Source organism: Kryptolebias marmoratus, linkage group LG14 (assembly GCF_001649575.2).
Source record: "Kryptolebias marmoratus isolate JLee-2015 linkage group LG14, ASM164957v2, whole genome shotgun sequence".
Taxonomy (NCBI): domain Eukaryota; kingdom Metazoa; phylum Chordata; class Actinopteri; order Cyprinodontiformes; family Rivulidae; genus Kryptolebias; species Kryptolebias marmoratus.
The window spans coordinates 15,009,614-15,021,237 of NC_051443.1; the positions used below are offsets into that span (position 1 = coordinate 15,009,614).

Consider the following 11,624-nt stretch of genomic DNA (forward strand, 5'->3'; position numbering starts at 1 on the left):
GAAATGACTTGGCTTCTGTCGCTTCGCTTCGGTGGGAATCTGTGATTCTGGGGCGGAGTCAGTGAATTAACTCCTTCAGTGTTCGAGCTGCTGGTGGAGTTCAGAGTTAAGAAGTAAAGAGTTATTGATTCCATTTTAACACCTCTAGATTTCATACGTAAACACTTTGTTTTAACACTGGATTTTAACTACTAATAATATACATCCCAGAGTTACATAAACAGAATGTGACTCTATAAGTGTAAAATTAACTCTGCTTTTGCACAAAGTCTGCTAACACCAAAACATTTAACACTTTTGAATTTGCTGTGTACAGAAACAAAATATAGTTTGTTATTTAAAGTGAAGCAAATAGAACAAAACAATGAACAAAAGCAACGAAAGTTGTGAAGTGACGCTGCATCAAGTGTTTCCTTTAGTTTGAAACTCGGTCTCAAAGTGTGCAATAGTTAACAACTATACATTTAAAGTGGCACTAGTTAACTACCAAGGCCAACAAACTTCAACTAATCAACAAAATTTGGGGCTCAATTTAGTCACACTAGTCAGTTTAGGTGCACTACGTAACTAGTTCTCATTTCTTAGGTGCACTAGTTAACTACTCAGGCCAAAACTAATCACAAATTACCTAGTGGATGTTTTGGGTATTACTAGTCAATGATTTAAGCCATTGTCAATTATTTGACATTTTATAACTTCACTAGATAAAAAGTAAGATCCAAAAAGTGTAAACTAGTCAACTAGTGAACATTTTAGTCTTTGTTATTTGACTAGATAAATTTTGAGGTCACAATAGTCCACCCCGTTTACAGTCACTAATCAACTAGTGGTTAGCTTGAATGACACAGTCCTTTACTAGTTTGTTCAGGTGGTCTACTAGTGCAATAAAAAGCCAACTAATTGGAACTTTTGGGCTATTAGTGCAGCACTTTGGCTGACTAGTATGAGTTCTGCTTTAACTAGTTTGGAAAAAGTGCCTCTATGTGTTACTAGTGGAAATGTTTGTGGAATTAGTGCACCAAAATGCAGAACCAAAATGCAACTAGAGTAGCATGCAAAGTAGTGGGTGCAAATGACAGTTGATATTGATATCAAGACCTGTATAACTGTCCTTACTAGACTTGACTTTGATGACAGTGTCTCTTCCTATCATCCCAGCCTTTGTGCTCTTTAAACAGATAGGGGTTTAAATAGGATTTTCTCCTCAAGTGCAAGAACAATAATCCACTTTGTAATGTTACCAAGGGTGACAGGCAAATTTCTCAATTTCCCATAAGTGGTCGGCAATGAACAATTTGCTTAGCTTTGCTTTTTGAATCCATACACAAACATACTACAGTTGTGCATTAAACTAATAAATTCTCAAAACAATTGCAAGGTCAACTTTGGGTTTGATTTAAAACCTGTGGTGCATTTATTTCTTTTTTTTTTCAGCCGGTGGTAGTGTTCTGGAGTGGTCTAGAAACAGAACACTACTGTAAATGACTGGACATGGCACACAAGAACAGATGAGAAGACTACATCATCAATCAGAAACACCAAGACAACAACACCATCATACTATTCATCTCCAGCTCTTTCACTCTGTCTAGCTTTCTTTCCTTTTCCTACTCTTGATTTTGCTCATCCCTCACTTTCTTTTCCATGCCTCACATTTTTGCAATTCTTGTTCTTTTGTGTGAATTTACTTTCCTCCCACTGACTCATCCGTCCTCTCAGTTCGTATTTTGACCTTTTTACACATCTTAGTTAGTGCATTTCCTACTTTTGGTGACTTGAGTGTCTTGTCTCCAGTTTCTGGAGAGTTGACAGTTGAAGCTTAAATTTTATTCATCTATTTAAACCTGCAATCTCTGTAGCTTATTTCTGAGTTCATTTGAAAATGGTTCTGTGTACTCAAAACACATTTGTGTCAACCTGATAAAAACAGATTTAATTATTTCTAGTATGCCTTTTTATATTAAACTGAATAAATAGCATCCAAAGGAGTTCAATACAACACTCTCTTTTAAATATATGCAACAGCTGATAAATGCCCTTATTCATTTTATGTCTAGGTTTGTGCACAACATGATTAAATCACATTTATCTGTAGTCTTTTAATGTATTTCTGGCTATCATTTCATTAGTTTTTTTTATTTGTTTTTTCACATTTAACTTTCATTTTTTTTCTATAAGTTAAAAAAATATTTTATCTTGTTCAGTGTTTTTTGCAACAATCTTAAAAAAACGTGATAAAAAACAAAGATTGGAATAATAAAATACCAACAAGGAGAAGTAATGCGTAGGCAACAGGGCAGTTACATCTGCAGTTTCAAAAATAATAGCTCTGGGAAAGACTGAGTAGTTTTTCTGCTGCAGAACAGTTTAATCACATTTTTTTATATGATAGGGTAAGTATTAGGGAGAAGAAAATGTCTCAAGGACAAAAGCATGATGCATGCTTTGCAGAGTGATGACTGCAGATAGGCCCTATCTTCTGGATATCTTTTATTGCTTTTATATTTGCTCCTGTCCTTGGGTTCTTTATGAATTGGAATTTGTTTCCTTGAAGTGCATGTCTCCCAGCACATAGAAAAAATAAGCACATTCAAATGCCAAGTAAGATACAGTACTTACCTCTGAAAGGTTTCCAGATAGACCGAGAATGCCAAAGAATTGTAATACAGAACTTTTTACTGTTAGAAATATTATTGCGACCCCCCCAGGAACTTTTACTACTTGTGCTGCACATATGTTTATATATGGTAATAATATAACCTTATCATAATCATGATGATGAGAGTAGATTACAATGGCTCTTTTAGTATTAAACATCAACTCAAGTACCAAACAAAATGTTTCTGTTGCCTAAAGGGATAGTTCAGATGTTATGAAGCATGGTTATATGCAAAGATTTTGAACAGTTATTATCTTACCTGTTTTAGATAGCTGTTTGAGCAAACTCAATTTGAAGAAATAGTTTAGTTATGACTGGACAGATGATCAAACAGCTAGTTCAATCAAGACCAGCACCAAAGTGCATTGCTTAAAACAACTCTAGTCAAAAGTTTCACAGCAGGTTATTCAAACACTGTTTTATAACTTTATTTCTTTAAAATTATTTTGTGCATTTCTTAATAATCAGCAACATGAATCCATTAATCTGTGCCAATGTTTTCAAATAATGTGAGTTCTCCTACATTATTTAAATTGTTCAAATGATTGTCCTTTTAGTGTATTTATACTTTTATGTGTGCTGTATATATTTTTGCCCAGACCCCCCTTACAAATTAAATCTTGACATCTGTGGGGTTTTAAATCTGGTTAAAAAAAAGGAAATGAAAATGAAATAAACCTTTACAGCAGGCATCAGTCTTGCATTACATGGTTAATCTAGCAGAACTATTATGCTATTCCTGCAGAAAGTGGCCCAGGCAGCACAGGAAGTGTTAGCTGCTGCAGCCACTATTTGCATTTGCAAACAACCATAGAATATGTAAATAGCCATGTAATGCAAAACTGACAGTGATGTAAAAAAATACAGTGACATTAGTGATATATATGTATATATTTTTTCAGATTAGACGATTAAAAAAAAAACTAACTAGCTGTTAGCCTGTCAATCTAGTTAGGACAAGTCTATATTTCTCCAAACTGAGGTCATTTAAACAGCTGTCTACAGCCACATAAATATTGTTTGGAACCTTTCCATTGGGCCACACTTCAAAAAATTTGAACTATCACTTTAAACATCAATTATTATTATTATTATTATTAATAATAATATGAAAATGCAAAGGCTTTGTCTTGTTATGACATTTTTTTCAGTCACCTTGTGAATCAAAACATGCGTTTGATCTAGATTATTATAGTGTTAATGCTCCTAATATCATACTGGTAAGAAAAAAAATAAATAAAGGCACATTGCTCAGAGAGTTACAGAGTGAGAGGTAAAACTGAAACTAAAATGTAAGTAGCAACAGATGGAACATAATCAAGTGAAAATTCATCCAATCTGATTCATCCAAAGCAAGAAAAAATTGAACTTATACTGAGAAGTTTATTGGATCTTATCTAAAATACATATTTGCCAAAAATATAATCGATACAAGCAGACATGTTGTTGCACAGCCACCTATTTCTGAATTCCTTTTTTCTCATTTAAAAGAAAAGAAAATATCTTAAAGAGCAAGGATTTTCATATTTATTTTAACTGTTTTACCAACAATAATAAGTAAAAAGAGTAATACATTGCCACTTAGTCTGTAGAATGAATCAATGTTTTCTTTTTATACAAATTAAAAGCAGTGTTCGTTTAAATCACGTTACCTTAGGGTTCTTTTTTTAGGCTCACATATAATCCAATATAAGTTGAATTAGCTAATTTAATTCTGTTTGTTGTATGATTTGTATTTGATTTTTTTCCCACTGCAAATAAGTCACAATGTATGCTACCTGTTATCTAAAGAAGCTGTAGGCTACATTGATTATTACAGACCTTCATGCACTACACCACATCTCTCTCTCTCTCTCTGTTGCTACCACTAAAGTCTGCATTATCTAATTTGATTTTTTTTTTGTCACAGAGAATGCCTGGTGAGCATTATAATCTTTAGATTTCTCAACGGTGCAGTGCCTTGTCCCCTCTTTATCTTGAGCAGCAGGATATCAACCAGACTTTAGATTTTAGTTCTTCACTCTAAGCTATGAGAGACATGTTTTTTTATGCAAACCATAACAACAGTTTAGTCATTGTTGCTTCACAATAGTTTTTTTTTTTAGAAAGCTGCTAATGTAAATGCTTTGCATCATTAATTCACAAAAATAAATACATTTTGAACTTGTTGCTTGTAGAGTAGAGATTTAGCTGCAGTCCCCACCAGCCTTTTATAGAAAATCCCTTTACAGTAAAAATTTGTTATCTCTGCAAGTTATGTTTTCTGAAGTGTTTGTTTGTTTGTCCTTCCTTCCATCTGTTTGTTAGCAAGATGACTTAAAAACTGATGAACACATTTTGGTGGAATTTTCAGGGAACATTGAGGTTGTCACAACAAACCAGTGATATTTGATGGTGATGCAGATCATGATCCAGTTCCTACAATTTTTTTTAATGACCCAATGGCCTTGGCAGAGGTTTGGGCTCTTTGAGTACTTTTAGCTGTAAATAAAATATGTATTCACAAAATTCTGTTATGAAGTTTTATTTTAAATGCTGAGAGAAGACATGTAAGGTTGGCTAAAGCATGCATTCCCAAATTTAGCTACACTGTAGTATCACAGAAGTCTTCTACATTTAAGTACTGTCACAAATCAATTTTCTTATTAGCAGACAGCTTTTATCTTATACTGCAGAAAACACCATTTAGTGTGTAAGCAAGTACAAAGTACAAGCATAATTGTGTGTTTATTGTTATAATCAACTAATATTGCTTTCAAATCCAAGAGTGGGTGCTTCTCATGATTGAGACTGCAGTTCTGCTTCCTTTATACGCTTGTAACCAAAAGCAACAAAATAAGGTTAGTCTCCCCCTCTACTATTCTCTAAATCAAGTTGTTTGTGTAACAAAACTTACCTGAACAGAAGTGGAATATATTTGTTCCCTACCTACTGCTGATTTGATGCAACACAACAATTCAATAAATGTCTATATGAGTTGCATACTGGTAACTCATGCAAAGAACTCATACACAAGGCTGGGACAAACACCAGCCACTTTACTTAGATGTTATGGGGCTAACCCAACAGCAAGGCAAAAGTTGTGTGCTGTCATTTTGCCTGTGATGGGAGCATGTGGGATCCTAATGGTTTGGCTACAGCCACAGAGCACCACTCAGGAGGTGTTCAACCCCATTGTTTACTTCTTCTGAGACAGCTTGATGAATGGATATCTAAAGGAGTGGATAAATTCTTTGCCCCTATTGATTTGCTGCCTCAACCTAGTGTGACTTGTTCCCAAATAGCATGGTACCTATGGGCTGTTACACCAGATGTCTTCAAATATGTCAAGAGTAAATCCCCAAGACATGCTTTCCTCATGCTCTGGGATGGTGAACAGTTTTGCTATGAAAGGTAGAGGAAGTGTAGATGTGTGAGTACAGTTATTTCAACTTCTGATGCATCATACAATTGGTTAGCAAGGTGTTCATAAGAAAAAAAAAATCATCACTCTGCATCAGTATAACATTCATTTAAGTACTGGGTAAACTACAGAAATTGTATAGTTTTATAAATGCAGATGTAAATGCTTTTATTATTCACAGATCTTGCCAGATGTCTATGGTCAATATAAAATAAAGGTTGTAGAAATCTGTTTTCTCAGTTTGTCCATGCAGACAGATTTACTAATAGACATCATTCAGTTTGAGAACGAGCAGTAGACCATTGTTTGGGTTAAGTTAGGTTGAAAAACAGAACAATTTCTTACTTCCAGAATCAATCATTTTTTTAACAAGCTATCAAACCACTGTGAAACCCCAAACATCACCCCTCAACATCAGAAGAATAGACAATACCTTATAGCCTGAAGCCAAACTCTGAGCTGGGCAAGCTTTTAAAATTCATCAGTAAAGTAACACAAAGATGAAAGCCTTCTATACAAATGTGTATGTTTTTATTTTAACTGCTAGAACGAATTAACTAAGGACATAAATGTTTGATTCATAAATGTCTGATGTGATTTAGTTGACAACACAAACTCTATTATGATCTATCCATTTTCTAAACTCACTTGATTCTGTGAAGGGTTGTGGGGTGCTGGTGTCTATCTCCAGTGGTTATTAGTCGAAGATGGGTACACTGTGAACAGGTCACCAGTCCATCACAGGGTCACATAGAGACAAACAACCATGCATGCACACAGTCACACCCTGGGCCAGTTTAAAATAGCCAGTTAACCTAACATGAATGGTTTTAGATTACTGAGTATTACTGCTAGATGCTGCAATTTATACACGGCCCATAAACCTTTATTTCACTACCAGTGTTGTGCTTACTTCTGTTACATTTCCAAAACCCCCTTCCAAAATCTCTTCTATTCTGTTCTTACAATTAAAGCATAAATTATAAAAACTAACCAGATGGTTCATTTAAAATAACTAAGCATAGAGTTGCATGCTTCATAATTACTGACCTTTACCCATCATTACTGAACTTTTTAACCCTATCTTTGTTTCTGAAGCTACAACTGCTGCATTGTGTGATCAAGGTCAGTACCATGCTAATTTCCTTCCAACTATATCACATCAATCTCTTCCACTGCATGCAAGTAATGCACTCTTGACGTATGTGTTCCATTAAAATATTACACCACATTTACCATAGACCTTGGGTTATTTCCCCTCACACATACAAAAAACTATTTCCCTCTCAGGCCTTAATGAGGATTGCAGAGCCTTTCAAATTATGATTTCACATAGCTTATCATGTCTTGGCCTATCCGGTATTGATGAGAGGCAAGCAACTGCATTCATGAAATTAGAGGTCTTAAAGTCACTGCAACAGAGTGCAGAGCAGTTAGCATTTCTTGTGATGATTTAAAGGGTCTATTCACTGGCAAGTAGATGGTTTATAGCTTAATTCATGCTCGTAATTCAGCTGCAACATCATTATATAATTTGAAACACAATCCATACACAAGGTGAAATAGGAGGAAGAAAAAAGAGCGTAGGAGTATTTATAGGACATACAGGGAAGGTGAGAAACGATACAACACTGGGGAAACTGTTACATTTCATGTTTATTATAGTCTGACAAATACCTCTTTTTTTTCAATCATGATTCTATGGTAAAAAAAGAATAATGTATTAAAACACAAATCTAACCTGTGAAAATTATTAAATCACACAATAAAAATAATAATAGTGTTAAATGTAATCATACATACACACACTCATCTCTGGCAGGTGAGAGCATTGGTGCTGTTGCTGCCCTTAAAACATAAAATCAGTGGTTTGAATCCCATCCAGCGCACCCTCCAGTGACCTCGGTGTGTAATGAGCGAGAAACATATAATTGAAACCATGCTGACTCAGACATTGCCCAGGTCTCCTACTTCAGGTATTGGAGGACCAGCACATTCTGATGTGAAGAGAGCTACTGGAACAAGACACGCACAGAAACTCACTAAAGGACATCAGGTTGTTGAAATACTTTTACACAAGTGAGCCCAATGAAAAAGGCCACATGCAGAGGATGTAGGACATACTACATGTATGCTTCCCAAAGCATAGGAAAATGGACCACCGACTGGAAGCATCTCATGGATCAACATGCTATAGCAACCCTAATCCTTAAACTGCTTGGCTACGAATGAAGACACAAGTAATAAGGAGTAATGCTCCTCATTAAGTCAGAGGCTTGAAGCTTACACCTTTCTGTGAAAAAAGAAGTGTTTGTCTCCATTGTTTTCCTATGCCCCACATGCTCAAGGCAGAAAACTGAACTTTTTGTATGAACAGAGAAACTTTGATTGAACTGAATTTGTTTTGACTTATGTGTGACTTGGGATTGCTCTCAATGGTGGCCCCTCTACTAATCCAGATTTGAGAGAGAATTAAAATACTAAGGGAATTCTCTTGAGGTTTTGTGAGAGCATTTAAATTACAGAAAATGTACAGTACAAAGTAGCTGTGTTTACTGCGTCTAAATACATTCATGATTGGTAGATTTGAATGCGTAACATGATATATAACATCAAGGTTTATATGACATTAAAGTGAACCCAGACATTTTTAGTTTTATTTCACATTAATTTCACAATTTCAATGATCACAGTGAAAGCAGTGTGTGTATCTTGTACTTCTAAAATTAGAAACAGCAATGGAAGGATACCTGCGGTTTTTAGATGGTTTTAAAAAAAACGAGTTTGAAAGCAAAGGCCTGTGTACCTGTAAGCAGATGTGAATTACATATGCTGTAAATTTCACACTGTCTACTGTCTGTATTATTACTGTAATTAAATTGAACCTTAATTACCTGCTGTGACAGCAAAGCTGATATTGTTTTCATTTTGTGAGTCTCTGTATGTTTGTATCGAAGCATAATCATTTCAAAACATGCCTCTGGATATACCCACTGGAACATGAAAGTGAACATTATTTTTTTTTTTTAATTTGGAACATGTTTATGGGGCATTTTTAAATGTTATAGAGGTGTTCTGGAAAGTTGGTATGTATGAATGAAAATGTCCACAGCATTCACATAGTAGTTCCTGCACTGTTCTTTGTCTAATCAACACTTGCACTCTGTCCTTTAAATTTCCAGCTGCAAGAGGGCATCTTTCAGCAGAAAATCTCTAGCTGTGAACTTCTTTTTTAATTAGCTGTCTTTAGGAAAAAGAAAGAACAAAACTGTCCAATTTTGCATCTATTTAGCAGGCCGCTGTTGTCATGATTGTTATTACCTCAGGGTTCAGAAAAGCTAAAACCAAAAGACACAGGAAACACAAGTAGAAAGAATTTTATTTTGTAGAGTACAGGAAGTGAAACGTCACATCTGTGAGAAGGAGGTCAGTATCATTTCCAGAGGTGAATTCAACAATTATGGATCTGTTGATAATTGAAAGTGTTCTTACTCTTTTCTTTTGCAAGTTTCTGGGGAGGCAGGAGTCCAGGAGTTCAGTTACAGTAAGTGCAACTGTCACGACAACTTGGCGCCGCCCACGCCCTGCAAGCACCCTGCACACACTCTGCACAGCAGCTCTGCATGGTGTCCACCAGGTGAGCTTAATTAGGTTAATTAGCAGCTCACACTCACAGTGATAAAACAGTAAACCAGTCAATTGGAGGGGTTTGCTCTGAAGCAAGTAGGGCAGACAGCAGCAGACACCGAGGCCTGAAACCTGTGAGGGAAGGGACTTTAAATTCTTTGGACTATCGGTAAGTTTGCCATTTGGAATTGTTTATTTTGGGTAGAGGGAGATGAATGGATTCAGGTAATTAGTGAATGTATAAATGTTTGTTCTATGTAAAGTTGAAACTGCATTTTTTCTGAAATTGAGCATTTAATTAAGATACAAATAATAAAGTAATTGTTTAGATTGTACTATTCTGTATAAATTTAAAGTAAGAAAAATAATTGGATAACAAATGTACTTATTAACAATGCATTTAAATTAACTTGTTTTCTGTTTGAAGGTTTTTCACCTGTTTACCCAAACCATCTGTGAATCAACTGTATTACTTTGACAACTTATCAAATAAAAAAGAAGACTGAGTGAAATTCAAGGTCTGGTCCTGGTCCTTCAAGTGTGGCCACCTCACAGCAACTGAAACACTTGACAGTAACAGGTACTTGTGTGAGCAGGCAGACTGAACAGGTGAGCAGAGCAAATGAGCTGACTTATCCTTACTTTGTTTAGGAGGCAATTCACAGAAAAATTCATCCAGAGGATATTCCAAAAATGGAGCTCAAAAGACAAAGATAGGACACAAGAAGGGCTTTACAAGAAGCACAGGTAAGTTTAAATGAACTTAAAAGCAGCAGGCAAAACACAAAGATTACTCAAGAGGCTGACCATGAATGTCACTGAGTGACATTAACGGTCCAATGAGGAATAGTGGTTCACCCTTGCCTTATGTAGTGATGCCATTCAGCCCAGATCAGTCACGACAGAGTGCTGCAGCTGCAGCAACCAGCCTTGCTCTGGTGGAAGAAAACCTAAAACATTAAAAGGGTAAGCCTGTAACATTCTGAAATGCTGGCAACTATTACATTTTCTCCAAACAAAACTTCAGCATTGCAAAGGTGCAAGCCAAAAATGTTATAGATTTCTAGTTGAGATCAAAATGAAGGTTGAGTTTAGAAAAGTTGTTCACCTTGTATAGGTTGGCAGCAAATATTGAGGCCAAGGGGCAACCTTGTTGAGCTGTTTAATGTGGCGAAAGTAACTCAAACAAGCATCACACATAGAAGCACTGACATTGCTTTGTCCAAGATTTGAAAGGAATGGACAACAGGCAGTATACTGTATCTAATATATAAGAACTTTTGAATTATTAATTATTTAGTTGGAATCATCTAAAACGGTGTTATTTATGCTTTTAAAAAAGGTACATTATGATTGTAAATGTGCTCCCCTAAAATTGTCCCTTGTTAGCCCATAGTAAAAAGCAGGAAAAAGTTAGTAAAGCTAAAAAAGAACAATAAATAAGTTTTGAAACAATACTTAAAAAGTACTGTGCAATAACAATAACTAATATATATATGTGTGTGTGTGTGTGTGTGTGTGTATTAAAAAATACTCGCACTGAAAAGTAGTGTCTATTAATGATGATTAGGATTACTTTGCTTAGGGAAATTGCACATGCTATATTTTGTCAGGCTTTACCATGATTCATTGAAATGATAGCTTGCACATTCACCACTGTTTTATATCACAGCTGTCCCCACTGGATCATATATTTGTGCTACTCAAAGACAGGTCAATACAATGTTCAAAATCAGCAAAATGCAGTTTTGGAGAATAACAAGCAGTTGACAGACGCAAAGGAACTCTGGAACTAAAACTCAAGACTGATGTGACAGTGACCACCATTAAGGCACTGACCAGCTGACAGGCTTTTCATAAACGCCGACTGGCATAGGCAGAAAGATGAAAGAGGCAGACAGAAGAAGCAGAAAGGGGCTGACAGACATGCATGAG

General features: G+C 35.6%; 1 long non-coding RNA gene across 1 annotated transcript; it reads left to right on the plus strand.

The window, feature by feature from the left end:
* The first annotated feature begins 9,742 nt into the window (after positions 1-9,742).
* LOC112450242 lies at positions 9,743-10,776 on the plus strand. Its single transcript, XR_003038792.2, has 3 exons — positions 9,743-9,858; positions 10,117-10,269; positions 10,341-10,776. It is a non-coding gene; the product is annotated as an uncharacterized LOC112450242 (long non-coding RNA).
* Positions 10,777-11,624: the final 848 nt, after the last annotated feature.